This window comes from Lepidochelys kempii, chromosome 16 (assembly GCF_965140285.1).
Source record: "Lepidochelys kempii isolate rLepKem1 chromosome 16, rLepKem1.hap1, whole genome shotgun sequence".
Lineage (NCBI taxonomy): Eukaryota > Metazoa > Chordata > Testudines > Cheloniidae > Lepidochelys > Lepidochelys kempii.
This window is the reverse complement of record NC_136395.1, coordinates 13,843,785-13,869,647: the sequence shown is the minus strand read 5'-3', so window position 1 is coordinate 13,869,647 and position 25,863 is coordinate 13,843,785.

The following is a 25,863-nucleotide window of genomic DNA, read 5'->3' as shown; positions in this document are numbered from 1 at the left end:
GGCCTGGCTTTGCAAATACACTTCAAAGATGCCACACTATTAAAAATACATGGACATTGTGTGGATCTAAGCTAAATACATATGGCCTTTGATTGTCTGGCATTTCCAATTCATACAAGAACATTATTGGGATGCATTATTGATGCTCAGTAGCATTTCACCGTCTCAAACCGAGGATGGTTTTCTTTTCCTCCTCCCCATCTCCTTGCTCAGAGATTGAACTGTTTAATTAAGCCTTGATTAACAGTATTTACAATTCTAACTGTCACTGATTTAGTTCTAGAACCTCTCCGGCTGCCAGCTGCACTCCTCACTGTCAGAGACAGGGCGCCGTTATTAAGGAAGCTCACCCCCCAGAAGTCTCAGCTGCCTGCTGTGATTGCCAGGGCACATCTGTCCGGCGCGGTTTCTTGGCATGCACAGCGGTAAAGTTGGAGCTGGTCTCTGGATTGAAGCACCCGGCCAATGCTGCTCTGGGGAGAAGGGGAGGAGCCACACAGCAAATGAAGAGGAGGATCCCGAATGTGAGAGGAAAGCGAATCATTTATTCAGCTGGTGTGGGCATGGTACTGCAGTGACAAGTGACAGTGCGGGAAAGGTCATGCTGCTGGGAGTTCCCAGATGGCACTAACAGGGTGCCACTGTGGGTAAGCTCACATAAGTTCATGCCGTTTGAGGCTCAGCTAACACTTATCAATATTGTGAAGAAGCCACACACAGCTAACAGCGGCCGCTAGATTCCCAGCTAGGACTGGGAGGAACCTTATACGACCACACTTCCAGTTTGCCCCGACAGGGCACTGATGAGCGGACGCTCGCACTGCTGGGATCCTCTTCGTAATTTCTCTCTCCAATTCTGTCTGTGATTCATTCATTCATTACTATTGTTATTATTAATTATTATTACTATGATTAAAAGAAATGATCCAGAAGCAAGAATCTAGGGAAGGGGGCGGGATTTGAAAAGAAAAAAGCAGAATCGTTACAGCTGAGAAACCACTTTTGAAACGTATTAGCTCATGACTCATCTTTCTGAAAGGAGCTAATACCTTAATTTCATATTTTTCTGCTCAAATGGAGACCAAGGCGTAAACTGAAATGAAACTTTACACTAATGGCTTCTTAATTACACCCATCTAAAAGCAATTGCCTGAGCTTTAACAGATACAGAGTTAGGGTTGATGCAACCACTAGATGGGAACCTTTGCTGCAAGGTCACTGGTGAAGAGAGGAGCAGTAAGGGACAGACCAGAACAATGCTGGAGAGGGGACATTTCTGGTAAACGCCACACAGCGCAGCTGCTCATTGTCTGCTCACCGACCTATCTGCAAGCCCAGAAGGTGTCGACTCTGCCTGAGAAAAGCTCCCCAGGTGTCCCCAGGCCTTTGTCATCCTGAAATAGGTGCAAGGGAGTCATGTATCCCTATAATGCAAGCCCTGATAAATCCCCTGCCAGCTGCCTCTGTGATGCATCAGGAGTGGAAGTGCTAGCTAATGATTAGGGCAGGCTGCTGGGAGTCAGGACTCCAGGGTTCTAACTCCTAACGCAGAGACAGGGGCAAGTCATGTCACCTCTCTGTGCCATGGCTTCCTCTTATGCAAAAGGAGGATAATTTGTAGCTATCCAGGCTGGGGTTTGATGGTTAATTAATGCCTGTCTGAGGCTTTGAGATTCTCTGCTGAAAGTCACCATAGAAACTCCAAGGGTTGTTATTAGTAGGATTAGTACGAGTCGATTTCTGCTGGCTCTTGTACCTGATCTCGTGGCTTTTCTCGAACTTAGACAAGTCCAAAGGAACGAGCACACTTACTGCTCGGGGACGATCAAGACAAAGAGGGCTTCAGACCTCAATTTCACTGCTCACCTGAAAGGCAGCATCTCCATCAGCACAGCATTCCCTCGGGCCACCTTGCTGCATTGCTGCAGCCAGGGACTCAGAGAGGGACAGGCACGGCCTACTGAATGGGCCCCACTGCTTACCGTCTCTGTTTGGCAAGGTCTCCTCCATTCTGGCTCAACCTGCTTAGATGAGGTGCAGTCCCCTTTAAGAGCCATGAAGAGCACTGAACACATGGCAATATCTGCTGAGGAGCAAGGGGCCTGGGCCCCCTCCGTCCCTTGCGCCTTGTTGCACCGCTGAATGAGATAATACAATGATTGGGTAATTAGAGTAATCAGAAAGCGGTCTGCAATGGCTGACTTTTAATTGACTTCCCCATTACTGGATAATGATCACGCTCCTTCTCTTGCCAACGCAAACCCCTCCCGCCCCCACCAAGGAATGGGAGGAGGTAGCTGTTTGACCTGAAGGGGAGAGTGCACAGCTGTCCAGGCTGCATTCTCCTTCCAATTTACTCGGGATAGTGAAAGGAAACATGGAGCTTAAGATAACGGAAGGGAACAGATTGAGAGAGAGGATTCCTCTGATTGAAGGAAAACAGGAAGGAAAAAATCCATCCAGAGTCCTACTTCCTTTTTCCCAGCCTTTGCCTGTTCATAGAATCAGAGAATCTCAGGGTTGGAAGGGACCCCAGGGGGTCATCGAGTCCCACCCCCTGCTCAAAGCAGAGCCCTCCAGAGAGTGGCAATTCCGATTTGCTACAGCTTCCGTGGTTTCAAAATAAGACACATGACTTCACTTTGGCACAAAGGCAAACCCTTTCGAATGTATTCCCCAAATGGAATTGTGCTGAAACTTCCCTGTTTGAGATCGAGAAGGTCAGGTTTCCAACGCGGGCCTCTTTCTCTGGAGGTGACCAGGGAACCCATCCTGGGCTATAGTAATCTTTCCGTCAAAAACGTCATCCAAAAAAATCGATAGATTGCTGCAAAATGTTTTGGCTTTGACACAGAAGCATATTCTGATGAAAACAAATGTTGCATTGGAAATGTTCTGCCATTTTGATTGCAGGCTCTTTGGCTCAGAGATTATATTTTACTGTCAGTAGCTGGCACAATGGGGCATTGGTCTCAGTTGGGGCCACTGGGATAGCCCCAATAAATAACAATCCACTATTCTTCCAGGGCTCCTGCATTGGTTGTGTCTGCAAAGGCAGCTTTTCCCCTGGTGTATGGATCACATGCCTCCTGCATGGACAGAATGAGAGAGGAAGAGAGTTCATTATTTCTCAGCATTCTTGGGGGCCAGACCTTCAGCAGGTGTAAATCAGCACTCCACAGCGCTGTGCTGATTTACACCCACTGAGGATCTGGTCCTCTCTACCTTTGGAGAACAAAACTCAACCCCTTCCCCTCCCTCTCCAAAGCAAAACGAATTCCCGGCGGTGCACCAATTCAACCTCATGGCAGAACCTTAGCTGGTAAATGGAACCTGTTCCAGGGGGCTGCAACAAACAGACATTTCCGACGGGCACTTGCAAGCTTTGTGGGAAGTGGCTGCCTATTGTTAACTCCAAAAATGTGCCTGTCCCAGGGAAGTGGCAAGGAGGAGGCAGTGTGGCCTGTAGTGACTGATTCCCTGATGTACTCAATTTACATAGTTCATCGATCTGTAAATCGGACGTCGTCATACTTCACTTCCCATAGGACCTTGCAGGGGTGTAGAAAGGCTTAATTAATGTTCACTTGCACCAAAGCATGCTTGGTAATACATCACTGTTTATCCATCTGCCCAGGCACTTATCCCACACTCATCATTGTGCTATCTTTAGGTAGGGCTCAGTTGTGATGTGCCCGATATGCTCATGCAGAACGTAAGGTGCCCCTTTATTCTGGCTAGCCACATCACCAGGGAGCTGAAAAGCAGCCACTGCTTGGCTTGGACTCTTGCTCCTATGCAGGTGTGTGTGTGTGTGTGCGGTGGGTGGATTCTGGGCTCTGCTCCTCCAAACCACTGGCCTGCACAACTGGGACACAACAAAGAGGGAAGTAAGCAGCGAACAAGCTTGGACAGCTAGGGTATGCCTACAATGCACACTAAGCCCAGGTCTGTGGGTCCCGGGCTTGCGGTCTGCGGGTTTCCACGCCCATGCTTGAGTGTCCACACTGCATTGTGAAGCTGGATTTACAACTGCTGGAGCCGAGTCTCACAGCCATGCTAACATGACCATACCTTGACGCGGGACTGTGACTTGAGCTGCAACCACACCACAAAATGACAGGGCTTGAGCCCGAGTTGCAGGGGAACTTGGGCTCTGACCCACTCGTCCCCACCCCAGCAGGGTCGTAGCACTCAGGTCCTGAGAGCTTGCTGACCCGAGTCAGACTGATTTGTGTGTGAATGGAGGGGGCCTCTTAGACTCAAACCTGAGTCAGAGCCCGGGTTTAGTGTGCATGGTAGACATACTCTTTATGACTCACATGAAGCATGGGGGAAGCAGGGACCAAGCCATGACTTTCTGACACATGACCCCTTAGTCTGGGCTGATTGCAAGGTGCTAATTCAGCCCTTAGCATTTATTTCTACTACAGTAGTGCCTAGAGATCCTGATCAAGAGCAGGATACCATTGTGCTAGGCGCTGTACATAGTCAGAGAGAATTTATGTCCCAAACAGTTTGCAATCTACACAGACTGGACACACAAAGAGGCAGCATCATGGTCCCTTGTTTACAGATGGGAAACTGAGGCACAGAGTGATGCGGGACTGGCCCAATGTCACACCGGGAGTCTGTGGCACAACCAGGAAATTCACCCAGCTCTCCTGAGTCCCAGACCAGTGCCTTATTCACAAAACCAGCCTTCCTTCCTATAGACTGTATTCCAGTTGAACCCCAAAAGGCCCCAACCAGGATTACTGTTCTAGCTGCACTGTGTTCACACAGTATGAGAGATGGTCCTTGGCCTAGAAAGCTCCCCGTCATCCCCAGAGTGTCATTCTATTTCTTCCTTAAGGAACCCACCAGCAGCTGCTCCCTCCCCGAAAAGGTTCAGGAATCATTTCATAGGGCTGCAGGAAGGAGATGGTTAAGAGGGGTGGGAGGGGGAGAGTCGCCAGCCTTTCTGGTGATGGAATGTAAATAGTGTCTTGCAAAAGAGCCATTTATCAGTGAGATTATGGAATCTGTTTGAAGATTCCCCTGGAGGACGTACTAAAACGATGGCTCGTATGGAACTTAACGAGAGGTTTCGTGCAACGCACCGGGCTCCGTGTAGGCAGGAACACTTGCCAAGAATTAAATCTGTGCTGGAAAGGTTAATAAATGCAGACACATGTTCTTGTTTGTAAGGCGCTCCTTGTTTGATACCCCCCCACTCCCCAGTCTCTGGATGTTGTTACAATATGAGTCCCCTTCTCTGGTGCGTCTCAGGAGAGAGATGTCCCCTAGCCCTTCTGCTGTTCTGCTTTACTCGGTGTCCTCCTGTTTGGCTCTCTTCTGGCTGCCCACATGCCAGCAGCGGGGCATCATGTGAACTGTGAGGAGGTGGGTCATTTGATCTCTGTGCAGACAGCCTCCTGTACCCTGCACTGAAAGGAGAAGAAGAATAAGGGCCCGGGGTTCCAGACAAGCCCAGTGTCGAGGGCCAAGCCAAGTGAACCGTCTTTGCTATCCAAGGGCCAGGGAGAGGACTCCCTGGTAGAGCCCTGCAGTGGGACTGGGATCTCACTGGTCCCACAGGACCCACTGCCATAACAACAGGAGTGGGATTAATGAATAGTCCCGAGCAGGGCTGTGCTCCCCAGCTGCTCTGTCACTTGAGGGAAAGTGGAGCAGGAAATCCTGATGAGGATTCAGGAGCCCATCTGCAGCAGTCAGGGCCAGGGGAAAGCAACCTGAGGCCAGAGGCACATCCCAACATGGGGTCCCTATGTTGTGGTCCTTCCCTTCACTTAGAGGGGCAGTGGCTGGCAGGGGCCTCTCTTCCCAGAGAGGCAGAGCAGTGGCACCCTGTAGGAGTGGCAGGAGGAACCCCTGTCTCGACGGAGCAGCAGCAGCCTCAGTAGGGACCCTCCCAGTGCTTCCTGCAGCAGATGGAATGTATCTGCTTGGTTGGGTGGGCTAGGACCGCTTCACTCATACAAAGTGTTCTGCTAGAGGGGTGCTGGCAGGGCCCCCTGAGGAGCGGGCCTTGGAGTTCCTGCTCCCATGGAGATGCATGGGGCAGTTCTGTTGTCTCAGAATGATTGTGTCAGGCTCTCTGTACGCTCAGGTAGATGTTGCTGCGTCGGTTACATTTGTAAGCTTTTCTTTACAACCACAAGGGCTAAACTGGAAGCTGAGATTCTGCCCTCATCACCTGACTCCAGGAGCTGGGGCCCAAGATTGAGGCAATAGTTTCTAGGCCTTCATCTGGCCCTAGGAAGAATTAAATGAAGAATTCCATGCAAACAGAATGATTTAACAGGAGTGGATTTCTGTTCCTACCTGGCATGGGACTTATACACAACTCCCAGAATGAGGACCTGAACAACATTTCTCTGTGGCTTGCAATGAGCTCTAGTATTCTGTAGGGATGGGGCTGGGAGGAGCAGCTCCGAGCTAGACTGTCACACTCTCTGGGCTGATGGTGATCCCAAACCAAATCCCCAGATTTGCACATCCCTGAAGTTTGGAATGGTTCAGATCAGAACCTGAACTCTGTGAGTTGGGCCCACGAATAGACACTGGGAGTAGCCCATGGGACCAGAGTCAAAGGTGGAATTTGCTGTTTCCCTGATGTCTTGATCCTTCTAACTCCTGCTACGCAGGCGGAATTTGCCCTAATGATTTCAGGCCAGCATTTTCCACAGTGGCCACTCAAGTGTCAGTTCCTCCATTTTTGGCTGCCCAATTTGAGACACTTTCTGAGTTTCAGAAAGTTCCAGGCACCCTGTCATAAATATAAAGGGAAGGGTAACAACCTTTATGTATGCAGGTTTCAGAGTAACAGCCGTGTTAGTCTGTATTCGCAAAAAGAAAAGGAGTACTTGTGGCACCTTAGAGACTAACCAATTTATTAGAGCATAAGCTTTCGTGAGCTACAGCTCACTTCCTCAGATGCATATCGTGGAAACTGCCCTTTTCTTTTTATGTATGCAGTAATGTAAAATCCCTCTTGGCCAGAGGTACAGAATCCTCTTACCTGTAAGGGGTTAATCAGTTCAATTAACCTAGTTGGCACCTGACCAGAAGGAACAATGGGGAAAGAAGATACTTTCAAATCGGGGGTGAGGGGGGCAATGCTTTGTTTTTGTGCTCTGTGTGTGTTCTCTCCGAGACAAAGAGACAGACCAAGCAAGTAATCCAGCTCCTACTGAAATGATACATCTAATATTACAGAAATAGTGAGTAATAGCAAGGACTGTGTTAGATTATCTTTTGTTTTAGCTTGTGAATTTTCCCTGTGCTAAGAAGGAGGTTTATCCCTGTTTTTTGTAACTTTAAAGTTTTGCCTAGGGCGGGAATCCTCTGTGTTTTAAGTCTTATTACCCTGTAAAATTACCTTCCATCCTGATTTTACAGAGGTGCTTCTTTTACTTTTTTTTCTTTATAATAACATTCTGTTTTTTAAGAATCTAATTGGTTTTTAGTGTCCTAAGAACCCAAGGGTCTGGTCTGTGCTCACCTTGTTTACTTATGTGGTTGGTAGATTATTCTCAAGCCTCCCCAGGAAAGGGGGTGAAGGGGTTTGGGGGATTATTTTGGGGAAACAGGAACTCCAAGTGGTCCTTTTCCTGAATCTTTGTCTAACTCACTTGGTGGTGGAAGCAGTACTCATCCAAGGACAAGGAAGGATTTGTGCCGTGGGGAAGTTTTTAACCTAATCATAGAATCATAGAATATCAGGGTTGGAAGGGACATCAGGAGGTCATCTAGTCCAACCTCCTGCTCAAAGCAGGACCGATCCCCAATTAAATCATCCCAGCCAGGGCTTTGTCAAGCCTGACCTTAAAAACTTCTAAGGAAGGAGATTCCACCCCCTCCCTAGATAATGTATTCCAGTGTTTCACCACCCTCCTAGTGAAAAAGTTTTTCCTAATATCCAACCTAAATCTCCCCAGCTGCAACTTGAGACCATTACTCCTTGTTCTGTCATCTGCTACCACTGAGAACAGTCTAGATCCATCCTCTTTGGAACCCCCTTTTAGGTAGTTGAAAGCAGCTATCAAATCCCCCCTCATTCTTCTCTTCCATAGACTAAACATCCCCAGTTCCCTCAGCCTCTCCTCATAACTCATGTGTTCCAGTCCCCTAATCATTTTTGTTGCCCTCTGCTGGACTCTTTCCAATTTTTCCACATCCTTCTTGTAGTGTGGGGCCCAAAACTGGACACAGTACTCCAGATGAGGCCTCACGAATGTCAAATAGAGGGGAACGATCACGTCCCTCGATCTTCTGGCAATGCCCCTACTTATACATCCCAAAATGACTTCTTGGCAACAAGGGCACACTGTTGACTCATATCCAGCTTCTCATCCACTGTAACCCCTAGGTCCTTTTCTGCAGAACTGCTGCCGAGCCATTCGGTCCCTAGTCTGTAGCGGTGCATGGGGTTCTTCCATCCTAAGTGCAGGACTCTGCACTTGTCCTTGTTGAACCTCATCAGATTTCTTTTGGCCCAATCCTCCAATTTGTCTAGGTCCCTCTGTATCCTATCCCTACCCTCCAGCATATCTACCTCTCCTCCCTGTTTAGTGTCACCTGCAAACTTGCCGAGGGTGCAATCCACACCATCCTCCAGATCATTTATGAAGATATTTAACAAAACCGGCCCCAGGACTGACCCTTCTAAGCTGGTAGAAATAAGCTTAGGGGGTCTTTCATGCGGGTTCCCACATCTGTACCCTAGAGTTCAGAGAGGGGAGGGAACCCTGACACACACCCCTACTCCTCTGGCCTCCGGTGGATACTCGGTGCCTCTGAAAATCAGATCCAGGTTGGGCACCTCAATCCATCTCCCATTAGCATTCATAGACGGAATCTCATTAGGGTTGCTAACAGTCCCTTATTACGAGGGACATCCCTTATTTTTTCATCTCTGAACAACAAGATTGGGAGTTGCTGAGTGCTGCAAAAAGCAGCAAGCAATACCCCTGGAGAATGTAGCTGAGTGCTGCGTATTACTGCTACTACTAATGCTGATAATAATAATCATGATGATGAGCTTGGGAGGAGGGGTGGGGCAAGGGGGCTAAGAAAACAGCCCCTTTATTTGAAATCCAGTGCTGACAACCCTAAATCTCATTGACTTCAGTGGGAGCTGAACTGGCCTTCTAAATGTGGAGGTATTCAAAATCCTGGGAGATCTGGCCTTAAAATCTCTGAATCCATGCAAACTTTGTCTCCATTTCTAGTTAAGGCTAGGCACTGCTTCTCCACCCCAGCTCTGCGCTGCGTCTCTTACCCTTCTTCTCTTCATAAAGGCTCTTGAATGTCTGCACTCGAATCCATTCCCTCCTTTATTACTATGATTTTGGTAACCTGTCTCCAGATACATTGTTAAGACAATCAGCCCCCTTCCCCCACCAGTTCCATCCTAATCATGCATCCGTATCAGGGGTGCTGGGACAATTTTTATAGTGTGGGTGTGAGAGTCACTGAACCAAACTGTAAACCCTGGATATAGTGGAAAGTACGTCAATTCAGGGGGTGCTGCAGCACCCCTAGTTCCAGCACCTATGGTCTGTATCACTCCGTGTCCTGACCTTCACCCTACATGATCATCATCATAATCCTCCAAACCCTTCCACAGTTGCCTCTGGGCAAGTCAGCCTTTCAGGCCTGCACTGGCCTTTCCCCGCTACAGTCAGGGCGTGCTATAATCGTTGCATTCTAGAGCTCATGTGCTTACCGGACTTCAATTTGCAGCATATTTGCTCTGTTTTCCTGCACCTCTTCCTGGGCCCTGTTTATTATAGAATACAGGAGAGATTAATGAAGCAGGCCCCTGTGTCTGTCTGAGGGCAGCTCATCTTCACTCCTGGGCCCTGTAAAATCAGGGAAAGCCATTGATTGAAACACAGCCTTGGAACTAATCTTTCTCCTTTGTATTATTCTCCCTGCCTATGAATTAATTTACAATTTCACCTCCTTGCTCCAAGCCGAGGAACCTCTCTTCTTTCTGATATGTGTCATTCATCCTGCCAGGCCTGGTCTGTGGCTGATTTTTGCTGATACAAGAAAGTTCATAGACCCATAGATGCTTTGCTTCCTTGAATGGGACAGGAGGATAACTCTCAATCAGTGATGAATTTAGGCATCTCTTCAATGTGCAGGATTTGGGCAGGGCAGATAGAAATTGCCCTAATCAGGCTTTTCAGGAGCCAGGAATGAATGAAAGAGCGGAGCTTCCAATATTCAGAGAGGGCAGCCTGGATCAAAGGATGCTGAGCTACAGTAATTATCTTCCCTTTCAGGGTGTGAGCAACTTTTACACCTATATCAAACTTCGGAGTGTCACCCTACCTCTTTCTGATATTACAGCTCCCCGTCTCCTTCTCCATCCTTGCGGATGAGGGTTTACTGTCTTTAAGAGCCTGTTCATACAGCGCTTAGAACAATAAACAGCAGGAACAATGGAACAGACGCCTAGCGAGGTCATGGAAGCTCCATCACTGGAGGTTGTCAAAAGGAGGTTGTGTAGGCATCTGCCTTGGATGGTTTAGACACAACAAATCCTGCATCTTGGCAGGGGGTGAGACTAGATGACCCTTGCCATCCCTTCTAACCCTACGGTTCCATGCTTCTAATGGGGTTCTGGTTCATGTTCGGGGCTCATAGGTGCTACCACAATACAAATAATAAATAACAACAACAATGGTCCTGAGTGGTGAGGAGACCTCTGCTGAACAATACGAGGAACTTCTGACCACACCTCCCAAATGGTTTCTTATTGAACCAAGCCCCATCCAACCTGAGGAATTACGAGTTGGTGAACCTATGAGGTCCTGAGCACATTCTGTATGGTGCTGAGATATCCCTCAACTCCTGCTGACATCCGTGGGTAGTTAAATGCAGAGAAGAGCTACTAGGATGATCGGAAGAATGGAGAGCCCATCTGATGAGAGGATAATGAAAGTTTGGCTTGTTTAGCTTAGCAGAATGAAGGCTAGGAGGGGAGCTCATTGATCTCCATAAATACATCAGGGGAGGGGAGTGTAAACACCAAGGACGGAAAAGAGCTATTTAAGCTAAAGGACAATGCTGGCACCAGAACAAAAGGGTAGAAACTGGCCACAAATAAATTGAGTCTGGAGATCAGAAGAAAATTTCTAACCATCAGAGAAGTGAGGTTCTGGAACAGTCTCTCTATAGAAAAGGGGGTAGGGGAGCAAACAGCCTAGTTTTAAGATGGAGCTCATAAATTTATGAATGAGATTCTGCAATGGGTTTGCCTGTGATAGCAAGGGGGTAGACCGGATGATTCAGGAGGTCCCTTCTAGTCCCACGTTCCTATGAATGGTGATAACACCCAAAATAAATGCTCTCTGAGAAACAGGAGTAGAGAGTGCAGAGCCATGGGGCTTCCCTTACTTACTTCCCCTTATTCTTCCTATCTAGCCTTGAAATCCCATGATATGGAGAGACCCAACACCTAGCAGAGGAGAAGTATGGTGTCATGGATAAGCAGTGAGTGTGGATGTGCACATGTGCAAGTGACCGTTGCAGTCTAATGTCTGGTCCCACAGAGGCACTAAGTTCCCTGTTACTAACACACCTCACAGGGATTCTAAACCTTAGCTTATGGATCTATGGATTAATAAATATGGCTCTGTCGGAAGCCTTCAATGAAATTCCTTGCGTCTGCCATAGAGGGTCACCAGAGAGCAATGTGAGATATTCCAGCTAACTACCAGCCTGAGAACAAGGACCTGAGATCAGATGTGTGTTGTCTCTGGAACATCTCCTGTGTTGATGTTTTTTAATCATTTTCTTTTTATTAAAGACCCAGTGTGGGGCTGTCTGGGCTCATCTCATCTCCACTCTCAGCCTTTCTGGAAGTACCTGCATCTCACTTATAATTAGAGCCAGTTGAAATGTTTCAAAAAATTGAAATTTCGAGGGAAATTTTTCACAACGATTTTTCAATTTATCAGACATGCACTCATATCCCTACTACAGCAATCCGCCAGGAGCAGATAGAGGGTAATTTGTCACCGAGCACCAGGGAAAGTCTTTTACCTGGCATTAGGAGTTGGAAACAAAGAGGAGGAGCTAGTGTTATGGGACCAGCCAGCTCCCCAAGCACCACCTCTGAATGCACTCTTTGGCAGTCTCCAGGGTAGGGAGTTCACATGCCATGCTTAGTGCAGGAGGATTAGGATGGGTGGAGAATCCAGTGAGGTTACAACCCCACCCTACTCCCCTTACCTCCTCCATCCCATCCTCATGGAGCTCAGTGCTGGAATTTCCTCCATGTGAGCATCCACCTGGAATAATACTAATTACCCCCTCCCAATCTCCCATCTGGTTTCATAAAGTGGATCCTGCCTTAGGTCCTCACACTAAGTTGGCTGTCCCTCAGCCCAAAATGGAGCACCCTCCTTACCCTGAAATTGGCCGTAGGTCGGCGCAGTGCCAAACCAATTTCTCTTCACCCTTTCACTCTCTGCCACCACTTAAGAAATTGACTCATCTGCAGACAAACCTATGTGATAGGCACATCCAACCATTCAAGGAAGCTTCCCAGGTGGGATGGGCTGTTCAAAGTGTGCACCAGATTGCAGCTGACACCCGCAATGCTGATTTCTCCTTCTCCATATAATCATAATGGGATCTCAGCAATAAAGATGGATTTGTGAATTTCCATCTCTTCTCACTTTCTCCTTTAATCACTGTCAGGCATAAATTAATTTCAACTTAAAGAGCTTTCAGAGAGATTCTGTCATTGTCTAGGGCACTTAAAGTTGCAAACGAGGATGATCCTGGAATGTTTTCTTCTCAATCTCTGATGCTTGTGCCAGGAATAAAGTGGAGTGAGATGTTCGTTCAGTGGTTTGGGTCCAGCTCAAGCTTAGCTACCGGGGGCTAGTTTTCTATTCCCCTGACTGCAAACCTTTTCTCTCACCAGAATCTATGCTACATATCAGAGCCCATCCAATTTCCTGTCACATAAGACCTCAAGGAGCTAGTGGTCCCACTGGAGCTGTTGGGCTGGGTTCTGGGAATGTGCAAAAAGCATGTGAGCAAATGCAGCCTTCTCCTCAATCCTGTGCAGTTGCTGTGTGGAGACTGTTTCAGTCTCATGGCTAGAGAAACCCTTCCTGGCTTTAGGGCAGCTGTCTTTTAATGCTAGACGGGACAAAAGCAGGTCATGCCACCAACAAGGAGACCTGTTACCATCCACAATACCATCTCCTGTTGTTCTCTCTGAGACTTCAGGGAAACTGCCGTAGGTTCTATAACTTCCCCAGACTAAAGGCAAATTTCCAGATATTAATGCAAGGAGTGTGACAATAAAATGCAGCTTTTGTGCATGCCAAATATGTAACTGCTCCCACTAAGAGGTTCTTATTCACACAATCATCCTTTTAGCATGTGCAAATGTGATTTTATTCCAGCCCAGTGGATGTGCATGGCATTTTGGTGGGTGAACCCTCTGGGTGGGATTTTCAAAAGCACAATCGTATTTGTGCTCCTAAATCACTTAGACACTTCTGAAAATCACACCGTTTGTGTCCTACTTTAAAAAGGTGGAAAGGCCTGGGAGAGATGCTGCTGCAGAAGGCTACTTAAAGAAACCAATGGGAGTAAATTAGTTAAAAAAGACTTCCTCCAAAAAATTGCAATGAATAATTTATCATTCCTACTATTAAAAATTCAGTGGAGATGAAAATTTCAGGGTGATAATTAGCAAATCTCTATATTTCCAGAAAAAGTGCTCTACATGAAGAATTATCTATCTATAGCTATAGCTCTCATTCTATACCTAGCTAGCTAATCAAGACACATGTACAGTGGCCACCCCTTAAAAATCTGTACTGAGTCTCAAAATGCCAATTATTTTTCACAGGAAATTTTGAAAACCATAGTTGGTTTTTGGAGTGGGCTTGTTTTTCACTTGTTAATTTCCTATGAAAATGTTTCAGTTGTTCAACGAGAAGCAAAAAAACCCCAAACCATAAATTAAAAAAACCCAACAACTGTTGGTTAAAATTTTTCATTTTCTGGTTTTTCAAAACCCAGGAAGTTTTGACCAAAATTGAAAATTGAAAGTAGCATTGACTTTCAAAGCATTGATTTGAAAATCATTGATTTTGAAAATTGAAAATTTCTGCAAAAAACTCCCACAACTCATTTTGGTCAAAAGGCCATTTTTCATCCAAAAATGTTTGGATGAAAATTTTTTGATCTAAAAATATATCTTGTATAATGACAGGTTTCAGAGTAGCAGCTGTGTTAGTCTGTATTCGCAAAAAGCAAAGGAGTACTTGTGGCACCTTAGAGACTAATCAATTTATTTGAGCATAAGCTTGCGTGAGCTACAGCTCACTTTATCGGATGCATTCAGTGGAAAATACAGTGGGGAGATTTATATTACACAGAGAACATGAAACAATGGGTGTTACCATTTCCACTGAATGCATCGCATGAAGTGAGCTGTAGCTCACACAAGCTTATGCTCAAATAAATTTGTTAGTCTCTAACGTGCCACAAGTCCTCCTTTTTTTTCAAAAAAAAAAATCAGTTTCCCCAAAGAGCGTTATTTCATGTTACCTACTCATGTGTAATATTCCTTTTCTTTTCTATCCAAAAGTTATAGGGATGCTGAAACGACTGACAGTGACTTTATTTACTGAAGGTAATTAGTATGTTTCAGGGCTGTCCACTTCATTACCATAAAAGAGAGCTTTCCCCAACCTTTCCTCCCTCCTTTTTCAAGTCTCCATTGTCCAAACCTTCCCTTTTTAAAACCCATCTTTCTCTTCCTTTCCTAACCCTTTAAAATTCCAGCCACCTTATTTATCCAGCAACTATTCCATATCCCTCTCCCTGCCCTTGTAGTTATATCATAAGGCCACCTCCGTCTCCTCTGAGGCCAGCTCCCTGCCCCCAATGACTCTGTGTCAATCCCATGCTTTCCCCAGCTGCATTTCCTTTTAAGTGCTTTGAAACACTGCAGTTTCCAGCCTCCCAGGCAGCCAGTTGGCACCTTTTCAAATGAGCCGCTGAATGGCAAATGCACAGATACACTGGGATAAAATGAGCTCCTCTTATTGATTTTCCAAACCAATATGGCACTGATGCTGCCTCTTTGTGCCATTTCCCTCCTCTGCCAGGAGGCATTCTCACCCCTTCCATCATTTTAATTAGACATTACACCTGACACAAATGCCGAGTTGATTAACCTTAAAGGAGCAGAATAGGTTCTCCAATCGTTAACACAGGGCCCCTGACACATTATAACTCATGCTAACATGTGCTGTTGCACAAACTCACAGCTTCGTCGGCTCACTTTCCAAAGCCACAATGTGAAGTAATAACATCTACAGAGAGCTTTTTATGAGCCTGTCTCCCATAATAATGCTATAAACGCAAGATTTAAAAGACGGATCGCTCCGGACTCCGCAGACTTCACTTTTTAATGTTTACATAAACGCACCTTTTCTGCAGTGGTTTCGAATGGTGGGCCTTCCCAAGGTGCCAAGGCTCAGCCCTGACCAACCTTTCCTTCCCACGCAAGCGGCTCTCAACTGGAGCCACAGCCCTCTGATAGGCTTGTCCCCCCCCCACCCCCCAACACACATACGCTGCTTCCTCTTCTTGTCTGGTGGGACTAAAGCTGCACAAGCGTCAAGGAGAGTCATTCATCACGCCTTGAGCTCTCCCGTGAGCTCTGCATTTGCCGTGAGAGTTCCCAGTGTAGGAAAGAGCCATTCAGCATTGATGGTCCTTTATTGTGTACCACACAGAAGACAAAAGGAGAAGAATTAAGCTGGGAAACCTCTGCTTTATTAAAAGGCAGTAGATAGATGAGCTGCTTTCTTGTTTGCATCCAATACACAGTCAGCCTGTGGAACTCATTTCCAGGAGATGTTGTGAAGGCCAGAAGTATAATGGGGTTCAAAAAAGAACTAGATAAGTTCACAGAGGATAAGTTCATCAAAGGCTATTTGTCAGGGATGCAACCCCATGTTCTGGGTGTCCCTAAACCTATGACTTGTAGAAGCTGGGACTGGATGACAGGGGATGGATGCGTCACTGGATATTTTGCCCTGTTCTGTTCACTCCCTCTGAGGCATCTGGCTCCTGATGCCAGCGTGAGCTCTGCCTAAATAAGGACTGTACAACTATGGAGGAAAGGTATGTCCTTTGAAGCAGTGAATGTCATCATTAAAGTCTCTCCCATTCACTTGCACATCTGTGGGGGATGACCCAGGGGAGTCTCCCAAGGCAGTTTGATTCGACATAGTGATAGCAAGAGAAGAAACCACTAAAACAGAGAAGAAACAAGGCTGTTCCAAGGATCATGGAGCTACAAGTGACTCCAAGGTTATTCAGGGTTGTAAGATTCTATTCACTTTTCTTTAAAATGCAATACATCCCCAACCATAACACTATCCATTTTTTCCTGGGAAAGTGTATTTCAATTGCACACAGTCTTTTATCTGAGCTAGGAGGGCTAGACCCTTGGCTGATGTTACTCCCTTGGAATAAATGGAACTGCATCTATTTACACCAGTGGTGGGTCTGGATGAAGATCTTTAAACTGGGTGTTTGGTTCTAAATTGGGAGCTTTCTTTCTCTAACTCCCCGCCCCCCACTGTAAGAAAAAATATCCTGAACTGGATGTTGTGGCCAGGTGGAATGAGCCCAAGGTGTAGCTACAAGAACACCAGGAGAATAAAAGCTGGAGTTTGGACCCACAGCCCTCTTAGACCAAACTCTGAGTTAAAGAGAACTGGGAAATCTGCTCATGGTCCTCACTTTCAGGCCCAGAGGTGAGGCTGATGTGAAAAGTTATTTGGAGAATGTGGTCAGGACCACGGAGAGTGCCCAGAATGGTTTGACTCCACCCATTCCATGAAGCAACATTCTCTAATTTTCCCCATTTCTTGATGCCCAACTGTAGACATTTGGGAACTGGTTTCCACAGACACTAAGCACCCAGAACACCAGCTGAAGACAATGGGAGTTGTGGGTGCTCTGCTACTCTGGATAACAGGTCCAAGGTAGTTAAATTTTTGCACCCCACATAGCAAGGAACCCAAAATAAGAGGCCACTTTTGTGTGTGTGTGTGTGGGGGGGGGAGAATGGTGGCACTGGCCTCCACTTGAACAGGTCTGTTTGCACACTGCCTTCTGCTCAAAGTGCTGCCACATCCACTGTCCTTGGAGACACTTGAGGTCTCTTGGTGTAAAAGACAGGAAGCTCCTGAAATATCCTAAAACTGGTGCTCTTTATTTTCCAGGGCTTTGGCAAATGGAGGGACATGATACAGGCTGCAATTTAGTGTTTGAGAAACATAAAAATCAACTCTTCCCCTGTCAACCCATCTATTCCATGCTTGGGGTATAAGTCCTTTGGGTCTGTTTTCATTCCCAATTGTTCATTTTCTGGGGTGGAGGGTGAGTAGCTGCCATGGGATTTGCTTTGTTCCTTCTGTCAGTGTGTTTTTAGGTAACCTAAAGGTTACCTAAACCTGGCATGGCAACATGGCACCTAGAGCCCGGGAGAGGCCTATTGTTAAAGGTTTATTGTGAATCATAAGAAAATAAATAAACTCCTCCTTTCCTTCAGTGGGAATTGAGAGTATTTAGCCTCTCCTGAGCACAGGCCCTAAATCTGTATAATGTGACCCAGTGGAAATAGATCCTTAACCTGTAATCCCTGGCCGTTTGCTTAGGAAACAAGTCTCCCAGGCCAAGCCCCTTCCATCGAGTGAGAAAACATGCAGCCTTATTTAGAAAGCATCTTAGCTCAGAATCCAGTTTATATCCTTCCTGGAGTAGGGTGTGGTGGGTAGAGGCAAGTTCATTCATCTGCTTCTCCAGGACAAACACACATGCACAATCTCCATCAAGCCAGAAGAATGACTCTGTCTGTGTGTATGAGTACATATCCCACAGCAGCTGACGCAAGGGTGCGCATTGTTAGCACAGGGCTACAAATGATACAAATGTCTATCGGAGACCAGTTCATCATAACAAAATTAGCTCAGTGAGTCTTCACGTAAATCAAATCAAATATCACTTTCCAAGGCAGTGAGAGAAGAGCCAATCTTTCTTTGCCACGGGGGGGAGAGGGGTGGGTGGGGGGAATGCAGATACATCTTTATGTAACACAGTGGATGAGTGGTTAAAAAATGCAGTCTTTGGGTGTAACCTAATCAATTTGGGCTGGGTGGGCGACTCCTGATTCAGCAGGATCCGTGCCAGGGAGCAGATGGAAATAAATAACTTCTCTCCAATGAGGTAGAGAAATGATTGGAGATGCATGGATTCTGATGAGAGCCCCAGCTAGTTAACACCGACTGCTCTGTGGACTGGGTTATTTCTTTGCCCTGTATTAAAAAATAGCCACCTTGGGCCAGCACCTTGTTTTTTTTAATTGGGCTGCCCAATTGGCATTGAGCCAGGATTTCAATGAAGAGCCCTCAAGAATTTCCAGCTCCTGTGGATGAGCAATAAGGGGTGGTTTCCATCACCTGGGAGTTCCCGCTGAGGTAATACTGGGAAGAAAATTCCTGCAGAGAACCCTATGGGGGTATGGCAGGGCATAATTTCCCATGGGTACTTGCAGGGATTCAACCATTTGAAAGTATGCCTGGGCAGGATGTGAGATTCATCCACTTGATGTTAATTTCTGGGGTTCTGGGATTCCATATGGGGACCATTTGGTTTTCAGCCATCAGGAATCCCTAGAAAGTGATTCTTTGGCAGACCGATAGGTAGGACCCTACCAACTTCAGAACTATGAAAAATGCATCATGGACCATGAAATCTGGTCTTCCCCATGAAATCTGGCTATTGTAGGGGTACCATGGTATTGCCACCCTTACTTCTGTGCTGCCTTCAGACCTGGGCAGCTAGAACGTGGTGGCTGCTGGCCAGGGACCCAGCCCAGAAGGCAGCATCGCTGCCAGCAGCAGTGTAGACGTAAGGGTGGCATGATCTGGTATTGCCACCCTTACGTCTGCACTGCTGCTGGCAGCAGCACTGACATCAGAGCTGGGTGTGGATGCCTCCAGGCGGCCTCTCATCCTTCCATGGTGTGGAGACCTCCCCCAAGGTGCTTTCTGACATTTGGCAGGTCTCCAATGCGGGAGGTTTTTGAGAATTCTCTATGATGGACTCTCTGGGAATACATTTGGGGGTTCCTGTGTCGAGATTCACAGATTCCAAGGCCAAAAGGGCCCATTGTGATCATCTGGTCTGATATCCTGTATAGCATGGGCCAGAGAACTTTCCGGAATTAATTCCTATCTGAACTAGAGCAGATCTTTAAAAAATATCCAGTCATGATTCAAAAATTGCTAGTGATGGAGAATCCACCATGACCCTTGGTAAATTGTTCCAATGGCTAATTACTCACCCTGTTAAAATCTGCTCCTTATTACTAGTATGGGTTTGTCTAACTTGCAGCCATTGGGTCTTGTTAGACCTTTGTCTGCTAGACTGAAGAGTTCTTTGTAATAAAATGTTTGTTCTCCATGTAGATACTTGAAGACTGTGATCAAGTCACCCCTTAACCTTCCCTTTGTTAAGATAAACAGATTGAGCTCTTTGAATCTGTCACCAGAAGGCATGTTTTCAAGTTGCATGGATGGAATGTACCCCTGACCCACTTCCCGCCGGCAACGGCAAAGAATAACGGATGAAGCAGAAAATGGACATTCTCTTTCCCTCCCTGTCTTCAGAGTGGTGTGTCAGTGTGCAGTCTGCAATATCACCTCACATTGACCTCTCTGGAGAGGGGCAACGGGCTGTTGTCATTTCAAAGGATCCTGAGCTGCTGCGTTGATGGGTTCAGCGTCCCTACATAATCCTGCGCAGGGACGAGTTAGAGAATCCTGCACAATGAGCGTTCTGCTCGTGGGCCTCCCTTTCAGCGCCAGAGGTGGGGCAGATGCGGAAGGCACCCAGCTGCCATGCAATTCACTAGCTGCAGCAGCTGACAGCTTAGTTCTGCTACCTCCATGTTTTTGCACATGCCGGAGGATTCCTGGTACTTGTGACATCAGAGGCTATAGCCCTGGCCCTTATCTCAGTACCAGCCTGGGTGAGAAGCAGATTATTAGTATTTACAAACCGGTAGCCCTGAGATGCCTTCACTAGCACTGGTTCTTTTGTGCTTGGCTCTCTACAGACATTAGACCCAATGACAGTGCTGGCCCCAAAGAGCTAATCTGCGATGATGCAACATGGAACCCACCCCACCTCCCTAGAGGAGAGATGCACAGCAAGAGTAAGTCCCCTACTTTTGTAGGACAGTGAATGCTGCATCCAGCATCATTCCACTCATGCCTATAGATGGCTCATTCGGCCACCAAACAGCAACAGAATCTCCGGCAGCCCCTGGGGAATGAGCTGGTGTTTCCAAGTCCAGGTTCTAGGGGACAAGTGTCCACATCACAAAAATTATGATCGCAACTGCCACTAATGGATACCATTGATGTTGGTGCCAGAGAGAACATAAGAAAAGCCATACTCAGTCAGACTCATGGTCCAGCTAGCCCAGGATCCTGTCTCTAACAGTGGCCAGTGCCAGGTGCTTCAGGGGGAATGAACAGAACATGGCAATTTGGAGAGACCCACCCATCTTCCCCTCTGCGGTTCTGACAGTCAGAGGTTTACAGATGTCTTGGGGTTGCATCTCTTACTAATAACCATTGATGGACCCATCCTGTATCCTGGGCTATATCAATTCCCTTAGTAAAACTGCTTAAAGCCAAACCCAAGCATCAGCACAAAGGACAGGTCTCTGCCTCCAGACCACAACACATATCAGGACCAGAGCACTCCCTTTCTGCAAAGGCCTCTGTCACCATATCATGCATACTCATTTGTGTTGAGGTTTCCATGTGCTCCGTGCCCCCACCAGCCGGGGGGGCAGGCAAAATGAGGATAGGAGATGATGGAAGGTCTTCTGCTGTTTCGGTGCCATGGGCTGCTTCAAGATCTGCACATTGTGTAAAGAGTTGTCACTTTGGATGGGCTATCACCAGCAGGAGAGTGAATTTGTGTGGGGGGGTGGAGGGTGAGAAAACCTGGATTTGTGCTGGAAATGGCCCACCTGATGATCACTTTAGATAAGCTATTACCAGCAGGACAGTGGGGTGGGAGGAGGTATTTTTTCATATTCTCTGTGTATAAATAAAGTCTGCTGCAGTTTCCACGGCATGCATCCGATGAAGTGAGCTGTAGCTCACGAAAGCTCATGCTCAAATAAATTGGTTAGTCTCTAAGGTGCCACAAGTACTCCTTTTCTTTTTTCAAGATCTGTCTTATTCCACGTGGGTGGAGATGAGGCAGAGATCCCTGCATCTAAAACTCATAAGCAGCGCTGCACATAAAAGAGCCATCTGCCGCCTTGCCTGGCCATCCAAATGCAATGGAGAGAGGTGGCCACTGCTGGCAGCCAAGAACCGCTTTCCTTTGAACTCCTCCACCGAGGACAGCAGACAGATGTCTTGCCCAGTAACAGGAACACAGTGGAAAACAAACACGAACACGGCTTTGGGAGAGTCGGGGATTCAACGAGAGAGAGAAAGAAGCTGCTGCAGTTAAACATTGTCTGTCCTGACTCTGAAAGGCTAACAGTCTCTGCTCGCCCAGTGTGCATGTGTGTGCATGTATGCATGTGGGGGGAGGGGGTGCATTAATCCTAAGTGACAGAGGAAAAGCACTATGCAGAATAAGAAGGAGCAGGGCAGGCAGTGTGGTCTAGCGAGTCAGGCCGTGGGCTGGAACACAGGGGCTCTGGATTCTATTCCCATCCCCTGACCTCCTGTGTTACCTCAGACAAGTCGCTTCATTGCTCTGTGCCTCAGTTTCCCCAGCTCCCCCATTTGTCTGTCTTCTCTGGGGCAGAGGCTCTCTCTTATTGTGCATCTACAGCACCTAGTGCAATGAGGACTGATCTCAGTTGGGGGGTCTCTAGGTGCTACTTGAATAGAATAACAACAACAGCATCGCTGGGCTGGCTTAGGCAATGAAAACTATCGTGTGGACTGAAAGGGGCTGGGCACATAGGAGTAAATGGTGTGAAAAGAAGCAAAGCAAAATTTAGGGTGAACATCAGGAAAAGTTTGCTGTTACTGGGCTGTGGAACAGTGTCCAAAGGGATGCGGTGAGAGACCCATTACTTGGGACATTTCAAACTAGACTGCACAGTGCATAGAAAGTGTCTTGCAGGGATCAATCCTGCACTGGCTGATGGAGTTAAGCCTAGTAAGACTTTCCAGTTCTTTGAGTCTGTGCTACTCTGAATGCAGCTCTAAAGCTCACAGCTCCTCTGCAGCACTGCATCCTTGTTGAGGTCTTTGTCACCCTGCTCAAGATCATCTTCCCTGGAGCACGGATGAGCCAGGTAGGTGAAACCCTACCCTCTTTTCAGCCACATGTGATTCGGCTGCCCTGGCTTTAATAACATTCTGGCTGTGCGGATGTGCACTATTGCCCTCTACTGGATGAAATCAGAACTGCTTAGCGGTGTGTCATGGGCCTGCTGCTAGCAAATCTCCATTAGCTCCGGAGGTGTGGGAAGGTCTGAATCCTGAGCTGGCTGTCACCACTGCACGCAGCATGTGGCGGCTGGGAAGTTGCTAGGTGGACTTGGATTTGGTATGATGCTGGTATTTTCCAGGGTGGGATGAAGTGACCAGGCCTGCTAGATGTGGGGCCCTAAGCGTGGAAGCCGGAGGACTTAGCGGTCTTGCATAATGGTTCTGGTTTCAGAACCCCTCCTCCGTCACTCTACTTTGATTGTGGGGGGACAGGGGGTAACTGATACACAGACCCCATGGGCCGAACCCTTCCTGGGATGCCCTGGGAGTGAGGCCTCTCAGATTCTTCTTCAGCAACCCTGCTCATGCCCTTCTTGCTAGTAGGAAAGAGCGCTAAAAGATCAAGGGGTCAGCTTTTCTGAATGGGTGACAGCCGCTACTCCCTGTCCTAACAGCCCTCGATGCTTCCTGGGCATCACCTTGCTGCAGAAAGCCTCCTCATTCCAACTGTTTGCATAACCAATGATGCAGCTGAATTAATTATCAAGAGATTCAAAGACACTCGGCTTCTCCTCCTCTCCCCTCCCCCCCCACTGCTCTTTTTGCTGCTGTGGGTTTTTCAGACAGATGGGACTGGAGCCTCTTCAGCCTGCTGGCTCTTTCTTGAAGACTCAGGAAGTGACAGCCCTGCAGGCAGCTAAAAGCCGGAGAACAGCAGTAGCGCAGATTCCTTTTCCACTCGGTAGCCAACCAAAGGCCAATTCCATGGTTGTGCTCGCGCAGTGAGCCGCTCAGGTGGGTGTCTGTGATGCACTGGAGTGTGGGCTACACAGATCTCTACTGGATACAATGTGTCAGACTTGGCCACCTCTTTATAATCCCCCTCTACTAATTAATACTCGTTAGAGATCTCCTTTAGTTCCCTGGGGAGAGACCCATGTCTGTACAGCAGGATTCAATGGGGGGACATATATACCATTCCTTTGCCGCGAGGTGATCCTTCCCATGTGTGTGTGTGTGAAGGACCTGGGACCTTCCCCTGCGTGTGTGTGTGTGTGTGTGTGTGTGAAGGACCTGGGTCTTTCACTTGGGGGTCATGTTGACTTTGTGGTGTGATCTGTTGGCTCGCACCAGGATGCGTAGGTCGTCAGTTAGTGTGGTGGGTTTCCAGCTATCAGGAGGGTGTGTACACAATGGGCTCCCATCTGGGTAGGAGAGCCCATAGAGTACACCGGGCAGCTTTCACAGCCAGAGAGCCTGGGAATTAGAGGGGCAAGGCCCATTAGATCATCCAGCCCATCTGCCTTGGAATGCTCCAAGGAGTTGATGAACCAGTGGGGACCATAAACAGAGTGTTGCTGTGCAAACCACCAGGGGTGAGGTCTGTTTGGAGGGACCAGGAGAAAGGGAAATGAAAGGGATTCGTCAGTGAAGCAAGCAGAATGCCAATCACATTGCCCAGCCAAGGGCAAAGACGCTACCTCCTCTCCTCCAACCCCAGCTGGTCCCAAAGGCCTTGTGCTCTGGCTGGGTTGTGTATGTACCACCAGCCATCCTGCAAACTCCATTTCCAGCCCAGTGCTAGCAGAGAATCAGAGCCAGGACATGTTGCAAACGCTGCTAGAGTGGAATCAGCACAACCATCCCCCTGCTGCCTCAGTCATGGCTGCTTCCCAGCCAGCTAACCTTTGGGGGGCTTTACTGCTGTTTTGCAGAGACCCTGGGAGAAGGGAACATATAGCCTGTTCCCATGGCAGCGTCGCCAGATGAACTTGCGGCTGCCGGAGCTCTGCACATGGGCTGAATTCAGTCTAGAGACACTAAAGGCTGCACAGTGAGTTTGCACCACAGTCACACGCTCATATTTACAAGCTTGTGCTCGAACATCTCGCCCATGAGGTCTCCTCTCTAGTCTGGTTTTACCGTCTGAGCATTTCCCGCCCACACAGTCCCTTCCCCACAGCCAGTACCTGGATTTGGTCCGATGCACCCAGTTTTGGAAATGTCCCTTTGCAGCATATCCAGGAGACTGTGTCACATGTCTGATCTCAGCCAGAGGGAAAATTCCTTCCAACCCTTTTGCAGATAGATCTTGCCAGAGCCTCCAGCCCTCCCAAACCAACCACGCGCACCATGAACACTATCCAGATGCTGTCACCGCACAAAGCTCCACCATGTTTTGCAAGCCGTGAAGATACCTGTTGTTAGGGGGCTTATTCCTTCACCCACTTACTTCCCTGGTCTTTCTCGCATGAACAGAGAGCAACAATACCCGAAGTCCAAAGGTGCAAACAATTCGATGGTTATTGGGGTGAACTTCCAGCAAGCATGATTCCAGTTTCCTTCCTTAGTGTCCTCCTTCCCAGCTACGACACCCCAGAGCCTTACACCTGTGTCCCTGTTCCCGTTTCCCCCTTTAGCTAAACATGATTCCAATTTCCCCACCCCCATTCCCTGTTCCCATTTCCCCCCACACACCCACTTCCGGACTGACTGCAGACTATATAGTAAAACTTGAGTTCTGCTTAGCTCTACCTTAACCAAAAAGCAAAGGAGGACTTGTGGCACTTGTGGTACTTTCCCACAGTATGCATCGGATGCAGTGAGCTGTAGCTCACGAAAGCTCACGCTCAAATAAATTGGTTAGTCTCTAAGGTGCCACAAGTCCCTCCTTTGCTTTTTGCGGATACAGACTAACCCGGCTGTTACTCTGAAACCTATACAGCAGACAGAAACAATCACAGAACCAGACAGAGATTATACAGACAAACAACAGCAAAGTGGGAACTATAATGACAAAACAATACAGAAGTGAGGATTTCACATCCCAGCTATTGATAAGTGAGTTCTTGCCAGACAGGATGCTATCAAACTAAGTTTCTTTTTACATTTTCTAGGCACTTCCCTTTCTCTGGAGGCGATAGGCATTATCAGGACAGGAGTGTATTCCTAACAGCCCAATAGCACCTTCTTTCAATGTGACTAGGTTGGAATGTGAGGATGTGACCTGGTCGCTTCCCAGCTTATGGCTGCCTCTGCTGCTTAGCCAAAGGCCTTAGCCTAAGAACAGGGCCTCAGACTGTCACAGTAAGAGAAGGCCCTTACACCGGCAGACAGTGATTTTGATTCTTTCTTTTATACCTCTAGAACTAGCCAAGTGATAAGAATACACCTAAATTCTTAGAGTACAGGCCTTTACAGACAGGCCTGAATATCTATATCCTAACACTCCACCCCTTTTTCTTTTTCTTTTTTTTTTGGGATCCTCCTGCCCAGGTATCCCTGGAAAAGCATAGGACATATGGTGACACAT